The 15810-nt window shown below is 50.6% G+C and overlaps 1 protein-coding gene across 1 annotated transcript in view; it reads right to left on the minus strand.

The window, feature by feature from the left end:
* Positions 1 to 15810, minus strand: part of SPOCK1 (SPARC (osteonectin), cwcv and kazal like domains proteoglycan 1) — a 480631-nt gene that overhangs the window by 116111 nt on the left and 348710 nt on the right. The window lies entirely within an intron of this gene.

Below are 15810 nucleotides of genomic sequence, written 5' to 3' on the forward strand. Positions count from 1 at the left end.
GGCCTTCCCAGACAGCACAGCTGTCTGCCCACCTTGCACATCTGGTAGACTGGTAGATGCTAGCTCAGGAACCATGAATCCAGTAAACACAAGTGCTGGCCACTCAGTCCTCCAGCAGGACACGGTCTCAGAAATTCGGGAATCCCACCTTGGAAAACCCAGCACAGCCCCAAAGCTCCATCAAGGGCAGTCAGCTTCATCCACCTGCCTCTGCATCTGCACACAGGCTCCTATCAGAGGGGCTCAGCCAGCATCTGACAGATGACTGACTGCTGGAGTGGGGATGAGGAGAGGTCACAGCAGGTCAGGTGGTTCAGTGAGGAGGCAAGGGTCCCCATCTGCAACGCTGGGCTGGCTTGGATCGACTTCCTAACTACACTGCACAACTGACATAAAATCACTCAAAATCCAGGACACTGAGCCACACCTGAACCTGCTGTGGACCAAGGCTCACTACGTGTTGCCTGAATGAATGTAAAGGAGCCGAGCACCACTCCACACAAACCACTAGAGTATCCACCAAGTTCAGTGCAGCCATGAGATCCATGATGGGCAAGAAGTCCTTGTTCAGCCAGTGGTGCATGCTAAAATTGCCCCAAAGTAGAGGTCCTTGCTGTCTCCACCACCAATCCTACCCCAATCATGCAGGAAATGGCATAATTTATTGTGCCACCTACTTGAGGATGGGGGGGGGGCAGAAAACACTTCATGAAGAAAAGTGAGGCTGGGTTACCAGAATTAGAGGGGGAGCTGGTCCTCTGGGTGCTGTTCTAAGAACCTCATATGCAACAACTCATTCAGTCCCAGGAAAACCCTTTGAGACAGGTGTCACCATTCCCCCCATTTTGAGGCAAGGTCAGCAGAGCACAGCGAAGTTATGTAAGTGTTCGAGGCCACACGCCTAAGAAGCCGCACTCGACTTGAGCCTAGGCCATCCAGCTCCACAAGTTCTTACATATGACACACACGTGCACGGCTGCCTCTGGCCTTCCACACAGTGCCTTCTGCCCACACCTCCATCACACCCCTCACCCAGCTGATCTAGAAAACTACCTATGTTTCCATATTCGTCTTCCCCAGAACCAGGGAGCAACACGGGGAAAGGCCCAGTATCATGGAGTGGGCACGCAGTGAGCATGCTCGGTGATTCCAGAGGGGCCACCTGGAAGAGGGGCCCAGCGCAGGCCCCAGGAGAGCCTGCGGCCACTTGCAAGTCTGCAGACTCAGGGCTGAGCAGAGACTGACACTTGCAGGGCCACAAGACAACGGAGTCCCCCCAGACCACGCGGCCCTCACGGGTGCCGTCTCCTCTGTCCTCCTGTCACCTACAGATGCACAGCTCTTCCCTCACTGCCCACTGACAATGGTTCTTTTCTCCTGGACAGAAACTTCATACACTTTCTTCTTGTCACAACAAACCTTAACGGGCGCTCTTTTCCAAAGAAGGCTTTTTCTCAAAGGCGTGGACCAGCGGCTCCGCGGCACCTCGGAAGACCTCCCGGCAAGCCCAGCCTGCGATCGGCTGTGACCAAACTCTGCGGTCGTCTCTTCTGGAGGATGCTCAGCCCCACCTCTTCAAAGCAGGAAGAAGGGCAACACTGACCAAGGAAAAGCGGCCCTGTGTCCAAAGGGCTGCTGGACTCCAGGGCACACTGCAAGGGCAGGGAGTTGTCCAGCAAAGGAGCATCGAGAGAGATTGCATGTCAGGGTGACCCCGCATCACTGCATCTCTTCTTTTTTTTTTTAATGGAAAAAACATCCAGTAGCTGCTGGCTCTATTTTCTGACCTTACCCAGCCCTGATGTGGGAACGAAGTAGGATCTCATTATATGGTGGAGGACTCCAGCTTCAAAAATAAGATGCAGGACAAACACGGGTGAGCCGAAGAACCTGCTAATTTTGGGACATCATCTACAGGTCTGATTTTTTTCCCTTCCTAAGAGTTTTATTGAGTAAATGATATATAATAAACCATACATATGTGTCCAGCTTGAAGAGCATTAATACAAGTGTATACACAAACAAAAGCAGTACAATAATCAAGGTAAGTAACACATTCATCATGTCCCCAAGTTGCTTCAAATCCTTGTGTAATTCCTCCCTCCTGCCCTCCTCCATTCTCCCCAGCAAAGGGAACTGACGGAGGGCTTCCTGTCAGCACAGGTTAGCTGGCATTTCCTCGAGTTTCACAGAAATCTAGTCAAACCAGATGCACCATCTTTTGTCTGGCTTTCCCTCATAATTACACCAATATTCATCTGTGCTTTTACCTGGACTCGTAGTCAGTTCCTTTTTATTTCTGGATGTCACTCCAGTGCGTGCACAGACCACGTGTTTATTCATTCATTTGTTTATGGATGTTTGAGTTACTTACAGTTTGTGGCTGTTACACATACACTTGCTGTGAACACTGTGAGATTTCTCTGGGCACATACAGACATACCACAGGTCCAGGTCTAGATCACCACAATACATCTAATGCCTCAATAAAGCAAGTCACAGGAACTCCTTCACTTTCAAGTACATTTGAAAGTCACATATCCTGGAGCTGGTGCTGTGGTACGGTGGGTTAAGCCCAGCCTGTGGCGCTGGTATCCCATATGGGCACCAGTTCGAGTCCAGGCTCGTCCTCTTCTGATCCAGCTCTCTGCCATGCCCTGGGAAAGCAGTAGAAGATGGCCCAAGTTCCTGTGCCCCTGCAGCAGCGTGGGAGACCCGAAAGAAGCTCCTGGCTCCTGGCTTTGGATCAGCTCAGCTCCGGCCATTGCAGTCACTTGCGGAGTGAACCAGTGGATGGGAGACCTCTCTCTCTGGCTCTAACTCTGCATCAGCAGCAAGACCACTCTCACCATCTCTGTATTCATTTCTTTCAGGAACTCGTCCTCTGCATTTACAACTTGGTTAACTGTTTGGAAACAGGCCTAGCTTTTGGCTCACGTCAGCTTTCAACAGGCCTTCCTCACTGAGCTGAGTTGCCTCTGGCTTTTGATTACAAGTGAGAGATGAGCATTAGAGGCCATCATAGGTTTACCAGTTGGCCTAATTTCAATTCTGTTGTATCACAGGGAAGATTCAATGAAAGGGAGTGAGGCAGTTCAAGTGCCAGCCAGGGGAGCAATCGCCATCCACACAGCATTAATGGTTAAATTAGCTCTCCTATCGAAGCGAGGGTTATGGTGCCCACAACAACCGAATAGTAAAATCAAAGCTCTCTGATCACAGAGACAATAAAAACAAGTTTTGAATGTTTTGAGAACTGCCCAAATGTAGCACAAGAGACACAAGCGAGCACATTGGAAAAACACCACTGAGACTTGATGAGCAAGGAGTTGCCACACACCTTCAACTTATGAAAATCGCAAAATACTCAAAGTCCCACAGAACTGGAGCACAGTATAATCAAGTGCCTCTGCTTTTCATTTTCCTTAGGTGAGTACCTAAAAATGGAATGACTGAATGGCACACGACTTTATCAAGAATTTCCAAACGTCTTCCGTGGTGGTCACACCATTTCACATCCCCCAGCAGCGTCTGAGTTTCAGCTCCTCTACATCTTTTCCAACACCTGCTATGATCCATCTATTCAATGCTGCTCCTCCTGGTATGCTGGTATCTCACCACAGCTGTACTGCGCATTTCCTCCATGAGCAAAGCTATTCAGTATTGTTACGTTGTTTTACGATCCATGTTCCACATCTCCTTGTACTCAAGACTTTTGCCCAGTTTTTTATTGGGTTGTCTGCTTATTATAGAACTTAGAGAGTTCTCAACATACTCTGGCTGTAGATCCCTCCTTTCTCAGACACACGATTTGCAAAAATTCTCTCATGGGCCATGGCTTCCTTCATAAGACTCCTAACAATTTCTTTCAAGGAGAATTGAAAACAAAAATATTTCATAAATCATGCTTTTGGTGTTGTATCTAGGAAATACTTGCCTAACCCAGGGAAAATTATTTTCTCTCTTTTTTTAAAGAGTTGTATATGTTGGGCTTTGTATGTAGGCATTTATCTTGATAAATGAGGCATTTATCTTGATAATTCCACAAACTCATCACTTATTTTTCCTGGAATTGTACAGTACACACAGCTTGCTGTTTTCCTTCCTCCCCTACTCATTTTATGCACGCAACACTGGAAATAACAACAGAAGAAATTTCCTTCACTCAAAGAGTGAATTTAGGAAAATTCTGAATATATGCCAAAGAAGAAAAATTAGTCTAGTATTGTATCATTACAACTTCAGCACAACAATTTTTAAGATTCTTCCCAGTGAGTGACCTAATTTATCTTTTTCCTTTGCTAAATTGTTTGAAAGTAAACTCTCAGTGTCTTTGTTACACATCCCTTAAAAATCTGTTTTCTTCTTTCTTAAGGACAACACTATCATTGTACCTGATTCCTGGTCCATAACCATTTTCTTTAATATCCCCAAAGCATCTTATTAAGTTTTGGTTGATCTGTTTCAATTTGGGTTCAAGCAGGGTTCACACTGTGTTTGGGAGTTAAACTCCCAGGCTGCCTCTGTTCATGTGCAAGTGGGTCCATTTGCTGGTGCCGGAGGAGAGGCCACTTTCCGAGTCTGTCTGCTTCATTCTGCATGACCTCCTTTAACTCGTACGCCCTGCAGACGGGAATTAGGCTTGACTGGGTGCACTGACAATTCCTCTTGCTCAAAATGCTTCATGTGCGATGTGTGTGAGCCACACACACCACTGTGCGCGCCCTGATGTGTGCCACCCGAGGACACACAGTGCCGGCCGCCCACCTAAGTGTAAGATTCGCCATTGCCTTGGGCAGCGACAAACCCAAGCTCATCTCGGCCTTTCAGCTAATGGTTTCACGCAGGCTTCACGGGGCCCACTTCAGTTACGTGGACGCAAAGTGGTGAAATCCTCATTCTGCTCTCTCACTCACACGTGGATTACCCGTTCTCGTAAAGAATTTCCTCACACTGAACATGGTTTTAGATTTCTACTGAAGTTTGCATGCAAAGACTGCATGGGGTTTAATTATTTTCCTTTTTCACTGCCTGATTTAGAAGAAGGGGCTGGAGGCCTGCTTTCTCTCCCCAGTGAAGCAGCTCCTAGGTTTTCTTCATTAACATTTATACTTAATCATTACATGTTTCAATGCTCAAAGTTTCAAATTAATCCGCTGTTTTTTAAGAGCATATAAATGTTTGTTTAGGTTTTAAGCTGCCTCTTGAATGAAAGGATGTTGCGCATTTCAGCCTTTATTCTGTTGCAGAAAAAGCTGTCACTCGAGTGCCTGGGAGCCAGTTCTGGAGCCTCCTGCTCCTCAGAGCTCACTTCCTCCCATGCTTTCGAGAATCCCGAGTCGCACTTGGCAGGGCTTTGAAGGCGTCCTGCCAAGGCTGAGCGGTGAACTGAGCTCTGCGGGCAGGAGCTGCTGGTTCTTCCTCCAGGCAGCCAGGCGCAGTCCCCACCCAGGGCTACCTGCAGTCAGTTTGTCAGCTCCAGGTTCCCCGTGCCATGGATAGGGCATGCACGGGGGCCACGGCCTCGGGCTGGACGTCATGCTGGACGCTCTGGGTCGGCCTGACAGCCGTGACGTGCTCCCACTGCTTTTTCCCCGGGGCCTTCCTAGGTCTTCAGACATCTGGTGCCCCTCTCCTCCCACTGGCACGAACGCAGGTTCTTTGTTGGCATACTTCCCAGGTGTCACCTGCTAGCTCTAACCAGCGTCCGAGCTGAGACTGACAAGTGTTCCTGTCATCCACTTCACCAACACACAAACCCTTTAACTCAGGGTGAACTCTGGAAGGCCTTGGAGGCCTCCCTTGTCACGACCTCAGGCACAGGCTGCCGTCTGCACGAAGCTCTGAGCACAAAGCCTCCTGGTAGAGTAGCTCCCTGGCTGCCCTGCTGGCCAGGGCAGCAGTCAGCATCCTGCCCAGCTGTCAGCGCCTGCGTGCCTCCAGCCAGGAACGCCCCTCATTTCTTACAGGCTCAGCTATTAACAAGATGCCTGCCTTGTATCCACGAGCCCCAGGGCCATGGCCTACCACATGCTGGGTACACAGTGTATACACAGACAGTTCCAACATGCTGCAGTTGATGCTGCAGCAGAAACACACAAGGAACCTCACAGAGTTCACAGAAAATGTGTATCATGAAAACTCCTGTTATGGAAAACCAGTGCATGCATTCATCAAAGCAAACTCATCTTTCACTTGCATTTTTCCACGAACTTTGTGAAGGACCCTCATATACATGGTGCTGTCCAAGTCCAGAGGCAGGAGGTGGTCTAACTGTGCAAAAAAGGGCTCAGGGGGCTTCAGTGTGGCAACGTGCTGAGGCTGGTCCTGTGGGTGCAATCCCAGGAGTTCGTCACCCTTGTTTGGTGCACATGGATGTGCCAGGGGGCTCCATCTATTCCGTTCCCCTCAAAGAACGTCAAATTACACACACACACACATATACACACACAACCGCATCCTTTCTACCCCACCCCTACCTTGCACCTCTCCCATGGTTAGTGCCAGGGAATGGGTTGTGCACAGTCTGCTATACAGAAAGGCCAGGCCTAGACAGTTTTCTGGAAGAATAGGGGGAAGAAAGCATGAGTGACGCAGGCGATCCTGCGCAGATCCACCCTGGGGGTGCGTCACCCTCCCTGACATACAGCATCTCTTTCATTCTCTACTGGAAAAGACAAAGCCAGGACACCAGGGTCCCCAGGTTCCTACAACACCAGGTTCTCATCTCGGCACCAAAGTCCAGCCTGCCCCTGGGGAGATGCGGATTACAAAGCAGACCTCAGGGCCTTCACATAACTCAGGAAAACACCACTCTCTTGGGCACAGGGACTCCCCTGCACCCAGAGGTGTGCTGTGTAGACACCTGGCTGGACAGAGCCCAGCAGCTCAGCAAGGCCACCCTTGCCCATAGCAGGTACTGCTTGTCGAGAGCACGGTATACAAGGATTCCGAAAAGCCTTATTTGTTTCACTGGGCGTGGGGTGGAGAATGAAAGTAGCATTAAAGCCACTGCCTCCGTGTGCAATTAGGGCCACAATTCATGGTTAAGTTCTAACCTGCTCTAATGAAAGGGAAAGGAATTCCTTAATTCCTTCATGTAGCACAGAGGTCCTAGCCCGAGGCTTAGCAAACAAGATGAGCTCCGAGCACAGCGCACCTAATGATGCAACGCTCTGCTGGAAAACATCACAGACAGGTCTGATGGCGCTCATCTCAACAGTATGTCGGTAGGGAATATTTTGTTTGTTTCCTTAAAAGAAAAACAACAGCGACATGATTGTGAACTTAATTAAAGTTGTTTGTAACGACTTAATTAGATTTATAGTACTGGGCCTACTGGTTCTGGCTAGGGACTTTTCTGTCTTTTAAAATATCTCATGTGCTTTGCAATTTTACCTAATCCTTCATTTCATCTCCTGATGCGGGGAGGCCGAGCACGGTGGTGTGCAGGTAATTGCACGATCAAATGGCTTAATTGAGCATTCAACAGCAGTGACAACAAGCAGGTTAGTCTTCCTAATGTGTCCTTAACAAAAGCACTAGCTAATTCCACAGCATTCTACTCAGGGCATCTGAGAAGAAGAAACGGAAACCTATTCTTCACATGTCTGTTAAACTCCTGTTTGCACAGAGAACACAGAAATAAGTGGGGAAATAATTAGTTGGGTTGCTTCCTTCTGCTCGCCCGTCATGACTCATCTGCATGCTGACGCGGGCTCTGTTGATTCTGTGGCTGCTCCTCACCACGCATGGTGCGGGAACATCTGTGCCTTCGGAAAATGTCACAATAACCATTTTGCCTGGAAGTTGACTCTAAGGAGCCAAAAAGACTCTGTTATCTTGACATGTTCTAAGAGGAAACAAAGGCCACAGAAAATTGAGGACACATGTGTCCCATGATTAGAAGAAACTAGTAAAGCATTAAGCCAAATGGTTTAAAAGAATTCTGAACTGAAACAACACCGGATCTACTGTATTTTAGATGAACTTTCTCTTTAATTAGGCAACGTGTCTGGTATAAAAATTTGTCCTGAATGCCCTTCTACGCCTGACTTTTGAGAACACGATTCGCTTCACACATTCTTAGAGGCTCCAACTAGTGTCATTTAGCTCAAGACTTGAGGTTAACACAGCTGATATTTATAAAAGTGACTGTAATACACTATTTTTTCTTACTTTATTTGAAAGACTGGGAGACAGAGAAGGAGAGGGACACACACACACACACACACACACACTCACAGAGAGAGAGAGACAGAGACAGAGAGAGAGAGACACCATCCAGTGGTTCACATCCCACATGCCCACCACAGCAGGGCTGAAGCCAGGAGCACCCAGTCAGTCTGAGTCTCCCACCTGGGTGGCAGGGCTCTGAGTACATCAGCACCACCGGCGGCCCCCAGGCTCACTTCAGCAGGAAGGTGGGGTCGTTACTACAGCTGAGACTCCAACAAGGCAGTCTGATATGGAATGTGGGCATCAAAGCCAGTTTCTCAGCTGCTGAGCCAAATGCTGGCCCCAGCTTCTTCAACTGTATTCAGTTCAGTACACACTCCTTCCCCACTCCTCGGATGCCAGGCAGTGGTCAGGGTGAAGCCCAGAGACACAGGTTCAGTGGCCACAGCAGGCCAATCACAGGACCACATCAGCGTGGACACAGAATGTGATTGAGGGCTGGGTAGGTGACTCACAAGGAGCCAACTGGGATCCATCCCCAAGACTGGAGCGCACACACACTGGTAACTTTCTCTGGAGATTCCCAGCTGGGAGCTAGTGCATCTAGCACTGTCAAAATCCAATCCTAAATCTGCCCGAGGGAGAATGACGCCAAGCAGAGACACGCAAGGCAGTCAGCACTCGATTTCCCCGTCTTTCTCTGCAGCCAGGCCACCTTGGCACACTCCCTAGCCTCGTTCACCAGTCACTTGCTTTCTGATTTAAGTGAGCTCCCAGTTACAGTCCTGTACTGAACAATCCGAGGCATCGGGATGACACACCAGTACGGCTCATTACAGGGCCTTTCACCCATGGTGACTGGGATTCTAGACTCAGCCCAAGGTTCAGTATCTACCCTGCTCCTTGCCAGCTGCAGTGAACTTGAAACAATGTATTACTTAAGTCTTCTCATCTTTAGTTTGAGACTAATAACAACGGTGCCCACCTCAAAGGCTTGATATCAGAATTAGATGAAATAATACAAGAAACAAAATAATCCCGTGGCAGGTAGCATGACAGTATTTCACATATGCTCGATAACTAAGTACTGTTTTGTTATTATTACAACTCTTACAATTACTTAAATAACACTGTGTAAGTGGCTGCTAGGTAACCCCAATATCCATTCCGCCCTTCCTGTAATATTAAAACTTTCAAATTCTGGCTAGACACTTTTTAGCTTCCTTGCAAGCTGGTGCAGCCTCATGACCAAGCTCTGGTCAGTGGGGTGTGAGCAGAAGTGATGCAGAGGACTGCTGGCCTCCGCCTACCAGCTGGGTGCAGCAGCCATGCTGGACCAGAGACCAGAACTCAATGGCTGCGGGTAATAAGGACGACAGAATGACAAGCTCGAAGGCCCCAGGTCATCCAGTCTGCTGGGAATGTCTTCAGTCCTTGGGCTTACTGCATTTGGAATTTTTACATCAAAGAGAAATAAAACATGGTCCCATTTAAACCTCTGTTTCATTTGGGATCTCCTGACAGCAGCCAGAGCCTATATCCTAACCAATGCACCATTAATATTTTAAATATTATTCATACTTCTTCCTTCCAGAAGCACTATCAAGGAGAAAGGGGAATGACTATAATGATAAAACTCAGGAGAGAATTCTGTTTAAACCAAGAGGAGAATTTTCTTACTAGGTCAATTAGCTTTCATTACCAGGTGACATTTGGCTACCCCGGACTAAGGAAAGGAGACAGAGGATGAAGCAGACCACAGGGGAAAGGCACAACAGGGGCACCTGCCACAGGGCAGCCTGGCCAGTCCTCCAGCAGTCTCACGTGTAAGGACCAAGCACCGAGAACCGCTCACTTGCCACCAGGCACGTCTCCAACGACAGGAAACCTCTACTGCTGGCTTTTTCTAAATAGAAACCAAGACATCCACCTGCCAGCTGCTCACTCCCGCCACGGCTCCCCTGCCACCTGAGACCACAGCAGCACGGAGTCCAAAGTCCCCCAGGGCCCCAGGAGCCTCATGGCTGCCGCTCTTGCTCTTGGCGCCATCACGGCTGCCCTTCTGCGGAATTAGATGAAGTAATCCAAGTCCAGGCTGCTGAGGCCCAAAATGTGGAAACGCAAGCTCTCCACGGAGCCATTTGCAAATCAAGACAGCTGTCACCTTGCAGGCCTGGGGGGACCCCACCTATCTCCGAGTATCCTTCAGAACCCTGGCTGCCTCAGCCCTGCTTCAGAGCAGAGAGCAGCCACAGGTCCAAGTCCTCCACGCCCGGCATGGTGACAGGGTCATAAAGGGAGACAGGAGGCTGAGGAGCCAGCTGGTGACACCTCACAAAGCCACACCCTCAAGTGGCCCAACACTCACAATAGCTCACTGTTACAAAACGCCGATCAATGGGGACTCCACGTGCCGAGAACTTCAACCGTGACCTTTACTGGGGAGTGACCGCTGGAAACTATTAAGATGCCTCTGAAAAATAATAAAACCTGCAGCGACAAAATGCGAAGGGAAATGCCAAGCCTGTAACGCAGGCGCGCTCGGCCCCTCCCGCACGCTGCAAACAGACGAGAATCATTTCCTGCACAGTGCTTCTTAACTCTGCATCTCTCTTCTGCCTCTAGACATAAATGAACCATTTGCTAATTGTTTAGCAGCGATTAAGGAAGGAAATGTTCACAGGGAGGGAGAGGGAGAAAAGGCGGCTGTTTGCCTGCTTGTTGGCCAATAACCAGCAGTCAGGTTGATGCCGGGGAACCGAGATGGCTCCAGAACTCCCAGTGGCATGGCAGGAGTGTGCTCCAAGGAGACCAGGCTGGGAAGGGAGCAGCCGCACACCAGGCATCACCGCTTTGGTCTGGTGGACGCAGATGCCAATGACGTCCTGTCCAAGGAGGCCTGGCATTAGACCCTCACCAGGGCTAGGCCACAGGGCAGCAGGGACCTCCTCCCCTCCTCTGCCACTCTCTCGGCCTCCAGGACCCCAACATCACTCTAGACTGCTCTCATTTTCCAAAGCAGCTCCCTCTACCCCCGGGAGAATCCTGGAGGCACCCACCTGGATGAAGCCTGGGCAGGCTGGGTTCCCTCACATACAAAACTACATGCTGGCAGCCAAGGACACCCATCCCACCCTCTCACACGCTTGACTCTTTCTGTGCAGTCGCCAGGAGAGAAGGCGGCTTATCCTGCTATGCCACAGTGCCGGGCCCCCTAATACCTACTCTAATGAAGGGGGTCTGCTCTCCCACCTGTCCACCCTCCTCACACATTCCATGGAAACTGAGGCTTTGGTTGTCCTTTGCCAAATCCCTAGTTTTTAGTGCAAGGCAGGGCATACAGTAAGAAAGAACTCAATAAATACTTATTGAATGTCTGCACTACTGCAGTTTCCTGGCTGGAAGAACGTGAGTAGTATCCAGAACAGTTAAAAAATGACCAGGGCAATCCTCACCGCCTAGAAGCCAAGTCAAGGGTCAAGGCTTGGCCGGCGCCATGGCTCACTTGGCTAATCCTCTGCCTGCGGTGCCAGCACACCTGGTTCTAGTCCCGGTTGGGGTGCCAGATTCTGTCCCAGTTGCTCCTCTTCCAGTCCAGCTCTCTGCTGTGGCCCGGGAGGGCAGTGGAGGATGGCCCAAGTGCTTGGGCCCTGCACCGGTATGGGAGACCAGCAGGAAACACCTGGCTCCTGGGTTCGGATCGGCGCAGCGCGCCAGCTGTAGCAACTATTTGGGGGGGTGAACCAACAGAAAAGGAAGACCTTTCCCTCTCTCTCTAATTCTGCCTGTCCAAAAAAAAAAAAAAAAAAAAAAAAAAAAAAAGTCAAGGCTACAGTGTCCTTTGAAACCAGCTTCGGTGTCGGCCCCTCGGAGCCCTTGTCCTCCTTGTCTTTTGTGGGCTGTGCTTTATAGAGACTGGATGAGCATTGATGGGCTAGGAACAGCTCCCACCCCTTCATCTCAAGACTCTGTGCATCTTGCACACTTTATCTGCTGCTTGGGGAGTCACACAGCTCTGAGTGAGGTCCCTGGCACTGGGAAACTGGAATAGAGACGTCTGCTGTAGACAGCCACTCCTAAATGCAGCCCCCAGTTCTAGCAGTCTGTGACTGCTGCAGCTGCAACAGCCTGCTTGATGAGGCCTGAGGACAGAGAGGTATCTGACATTCGGGCTCCTCCTCCTGCCTCTGAGGACACCCCCCATGGTCCCCCAGGCAGTGTTGAATCCCCAGGACAGCTGGGCTATTTTAACATGAGGTGTCGATTCCCCTGGTACTGAGACTGGGACTGCACCACACCAGTAGTCAACTTGAGCAGTCTCCCAAATCCCAAGCCTGCCTCTCAGAACAGCTCCTTAGCTGTGCTGCCAGAGGACACCCTCCCCATGTACAAGAGGCCAACTTCCCTCTCTCGAGCAGCAAGCATTGCAAGCATTTCAAGAGACTTTCCCCAGGAACCGGCAGTGTTTCAGGCCACCGCATCAGACAGGCCACCGCTGCTCTATGTCATTCAGAGGTTATGGGGAGCTGGCATGTTTAAGCAGGCAGGGCTGCTGGCATATGACGTGTAATACGCCACGTACCCAAACAGCCCTGGTCCCTCACCACCTTCTCAGGGCCTGGCCAATCTCTGGCTTAATGACCCAACACCTTGGCCCACAGCTGGAGGGAATGCTCTGGTGAGCACAAGCTGTGTCTTCACACAGAGAGGCACCTCGGCAGAAGCTGCAAGCGCGCTGCCAGAGCCTGAGCTGACCATTTAGCTGAGCAGCTGGGCCCAGGATGGGGGCCACTTGGTTACAGCCACGAAGCACTCCCCACCCCATGCACTCAGCTCCAGCATGGGCCGTACAGGCTGGAACCTCCCTACTCCTTCCTAGCCAGAGGCCTTGTGGGCATCTTTCATCCGTGACACCAGTGGGGTGCCCCTGGCACACAGCTCTGTGCTGATGACGGTGGGGGTGGGCACTGTTAGCATCTCACATTCATAAGAAAATTGTGTCCCACAAGCCTGGAACCACACGACTGTCTCCTCCCCTTCTAAGAATGTGCGATGCCACTCTGTGTCCTTTGTATTCTTCCGTGCCTCTCCCCTCACCATGAGAGTGCATGGACGGGCACTAAGCAAAAGCATGTCCTGCCCCCTGACCTACACTACCTTCTCTTTCTGGAACATTCCATGCCTCTGCTCGCAGGTTAAAGGACACCTCATCACTCCCCTGAAGCTCCACGTTTTGTAGCACTTGGCTGAGATGTGAAATTGCATTTTCATTTGTCTGATTACTTAGCTGTTTCTGTCGCCCTCCCAGACTGTAAGCAGAGCGGGAATGGCACCCATCCTGCTCCTCACTGGCCCCTCTGTGTTTCTGTAGTGCCCAGTGTTCAGCAGACAGCTGCCAAGCTAATGGAAAATCCTTCCTGCAAGTGACTTGAGGGTCGGATGGGATCAGACTCTGGGGGACGTGGTTAATAACCACCAGGAGTCTGAGCATGGTTCTAGCAACAAGAGAAAAGCTACGCAGGCCTTTTAAGCAGGGGACGCACACAGCAGACTCGTATTACACAACTGTGGGGTTTCCTGTGCTACATGGACATGGACTCCGGGGCAGGGTAGGGGCAGACTTCAGAGAAACTGCCTGTCAGGCTGCGGTCCTCACTCCTGTGGAACAGCAGCGCGGCCCCCACCGGAACTTGTTAGAAACCAGCCTACCAGAACCCTGTCGCTCCCCCTCTTCGTGGAGGAACGACACAGGACCCTGCGCTGTTCTTTCGTCTGCTCAGCCCTCCCCGGGTTTGCTGCTGGTTCTTCCCGGGTTGGCTACTATCCCTTCCACCTCCGTGGAAGGGCAGTTCCCCCTGGCCACATTCCCCACTTCCGCAGGGGAGCGGCACACCGCCGGCCGGCTTTCTGGGGGCTGCACGGGTTCCCTTAGATGTTCCCCTTAGATGTTCCCGGTGCATGCCGTCTCTCTCCTCCTTTATAGTCCTCCTCTGCCAATCCCAACTCGGCTGCCCACACGCCGAGTACGCTGCTCTCCTCCAATCAGTAGCAAGTCCTACAGTTTATTGGTTGAACTGGAGGCAGCTGCGTAGAAGCTGTTTTCTCCTCTCCCAGCGCCATATTGTGGGAGAGCAGATGCATAGAATAAGTCTTAATTCCAGTAACTCAGTCTAGTCCGGATTTCTCCCCACAGAACCCGTATGTCAACAGGATTCTCGGGGCTTGTTTCACCTATAATCTGGGTTCTGTGTGGAAGACAAGGACAGCCTGAGCTGCCTTTGGGAATGGGGGCTAGAAATGAGGCGCCCATGCCTCCTGCAAGGTATGTTTAGGGTGTGAGAAGCGAGCCCTGTAACGACCAACCATCTCACACTTGGACTTTATCAGGGCCATGGGCAGCCAGGGAAGCCAGGAGGGAGGCTTGGCGTAGGCTAGAGCTATTTAGCCAGGATCTACTGGTTATGGCCTTGGGCAGAAGAATCCTAACTCACAAGGCAGGTATGCCATTGGGAAGCAATGCTTTATGAAGAAGAATCAACGCTTTCATTCCCACTGCTTGCATCCCCCAGATTCTAGCACAGTGCCTGGCATCCAGGAAGGGCCCATGTGACACCCGTTGAATGAACACAGGAACTAAACAAGCAATGATTATGCTACCGAGGTTCAAAAGCAGCTTGCATGGGTCTCGCAATGACCCAGAATGATGTTCTAGATTCTTGCTCGTGAGATATATTCCTCTGTTGGTAAAATGTAAAAATTCAGGAGAGGGCTGGCGCTGTGGCACAGTGGGCTAAGCCTCTGCCTGAGGTGCCAGCATCCCACCGATCTGAGTCCCGGCTGCTCCACTTCTGATCCAGCTCTCTGTTATGGCCTGGGAAAGCAGTAGAAGATGGCCCAAGCGCTGGAGCCCCCGCACCCATGTGGAGAGACCAAGAAGAAGCTCCTGGCTCTTGGCTTCAGATTGGCTCAGCTCTGGCCGTTGCAGCCATTTCAGGAGTGAACCAATGGATAGCACACTTCTCTCCCTGCCTCTGCCTCTCTGTAACTCTGCCTTTCAAATAAATAAATCAATAAATCTTTTATTAAAAAAATCCAAGAGAATAAAATTTGACTTCCAGTGAACAAAAAGATACGGCTTGGGCAAATCCGGCCTTGAAATGACCTGGGCAAGCCTCAGTGGACAGCGGGCAGTGACAGCTCTCCAGGGCCTGAGCATAAGGGTCATGGAGGGGCTGGCTCTCTGGGGACTGAAGCTGTCAAGTGTCTGTGTGGCAGGGCAAGGACAAAGAAGGGACCCAGCAGAGAAGCCCAAGAACCACGTGGCAGCGCAGCCAGAGGTGACCGGGGGCATCCCTTGCAGTAGCCCTCCCCTCAGCCACGGATGCCACTCTGCACGTGAAACCTTGCACAGAAAAACCAGACCACACGTACAAGCAGCACAGCTCTGGCTCAAGTACATGAGGAGGCTCAGAGCTCCACTCTCCCTCTGTATCTTACAGAAAAAACTGAGACATGCACCCACGCTCAGCATCAGACCCAAGGGGTCACTTGCTTTACATCTGTTACATAAGAAAATGCATAAGCAAACTCTTGACAATTAGTGGTTTCCCTTCCTTGAATCCATCAGATGAG

This window comes from Oryctolagus cuniculus, chromosome 6, assembly GCF_964237555.1.
Source record: "Oryctolagus cuniculus chromosome 6, mOryCun1.1, whole genome shotgun sequence".
Taxonomy (NCBI): domain Eukaryota; kingdom Metazoa; phylum Chordata; class Mammalia; order Lagomorpha; family Leporidae; genus Oryctolagus; species Oryctolagus cuniculus.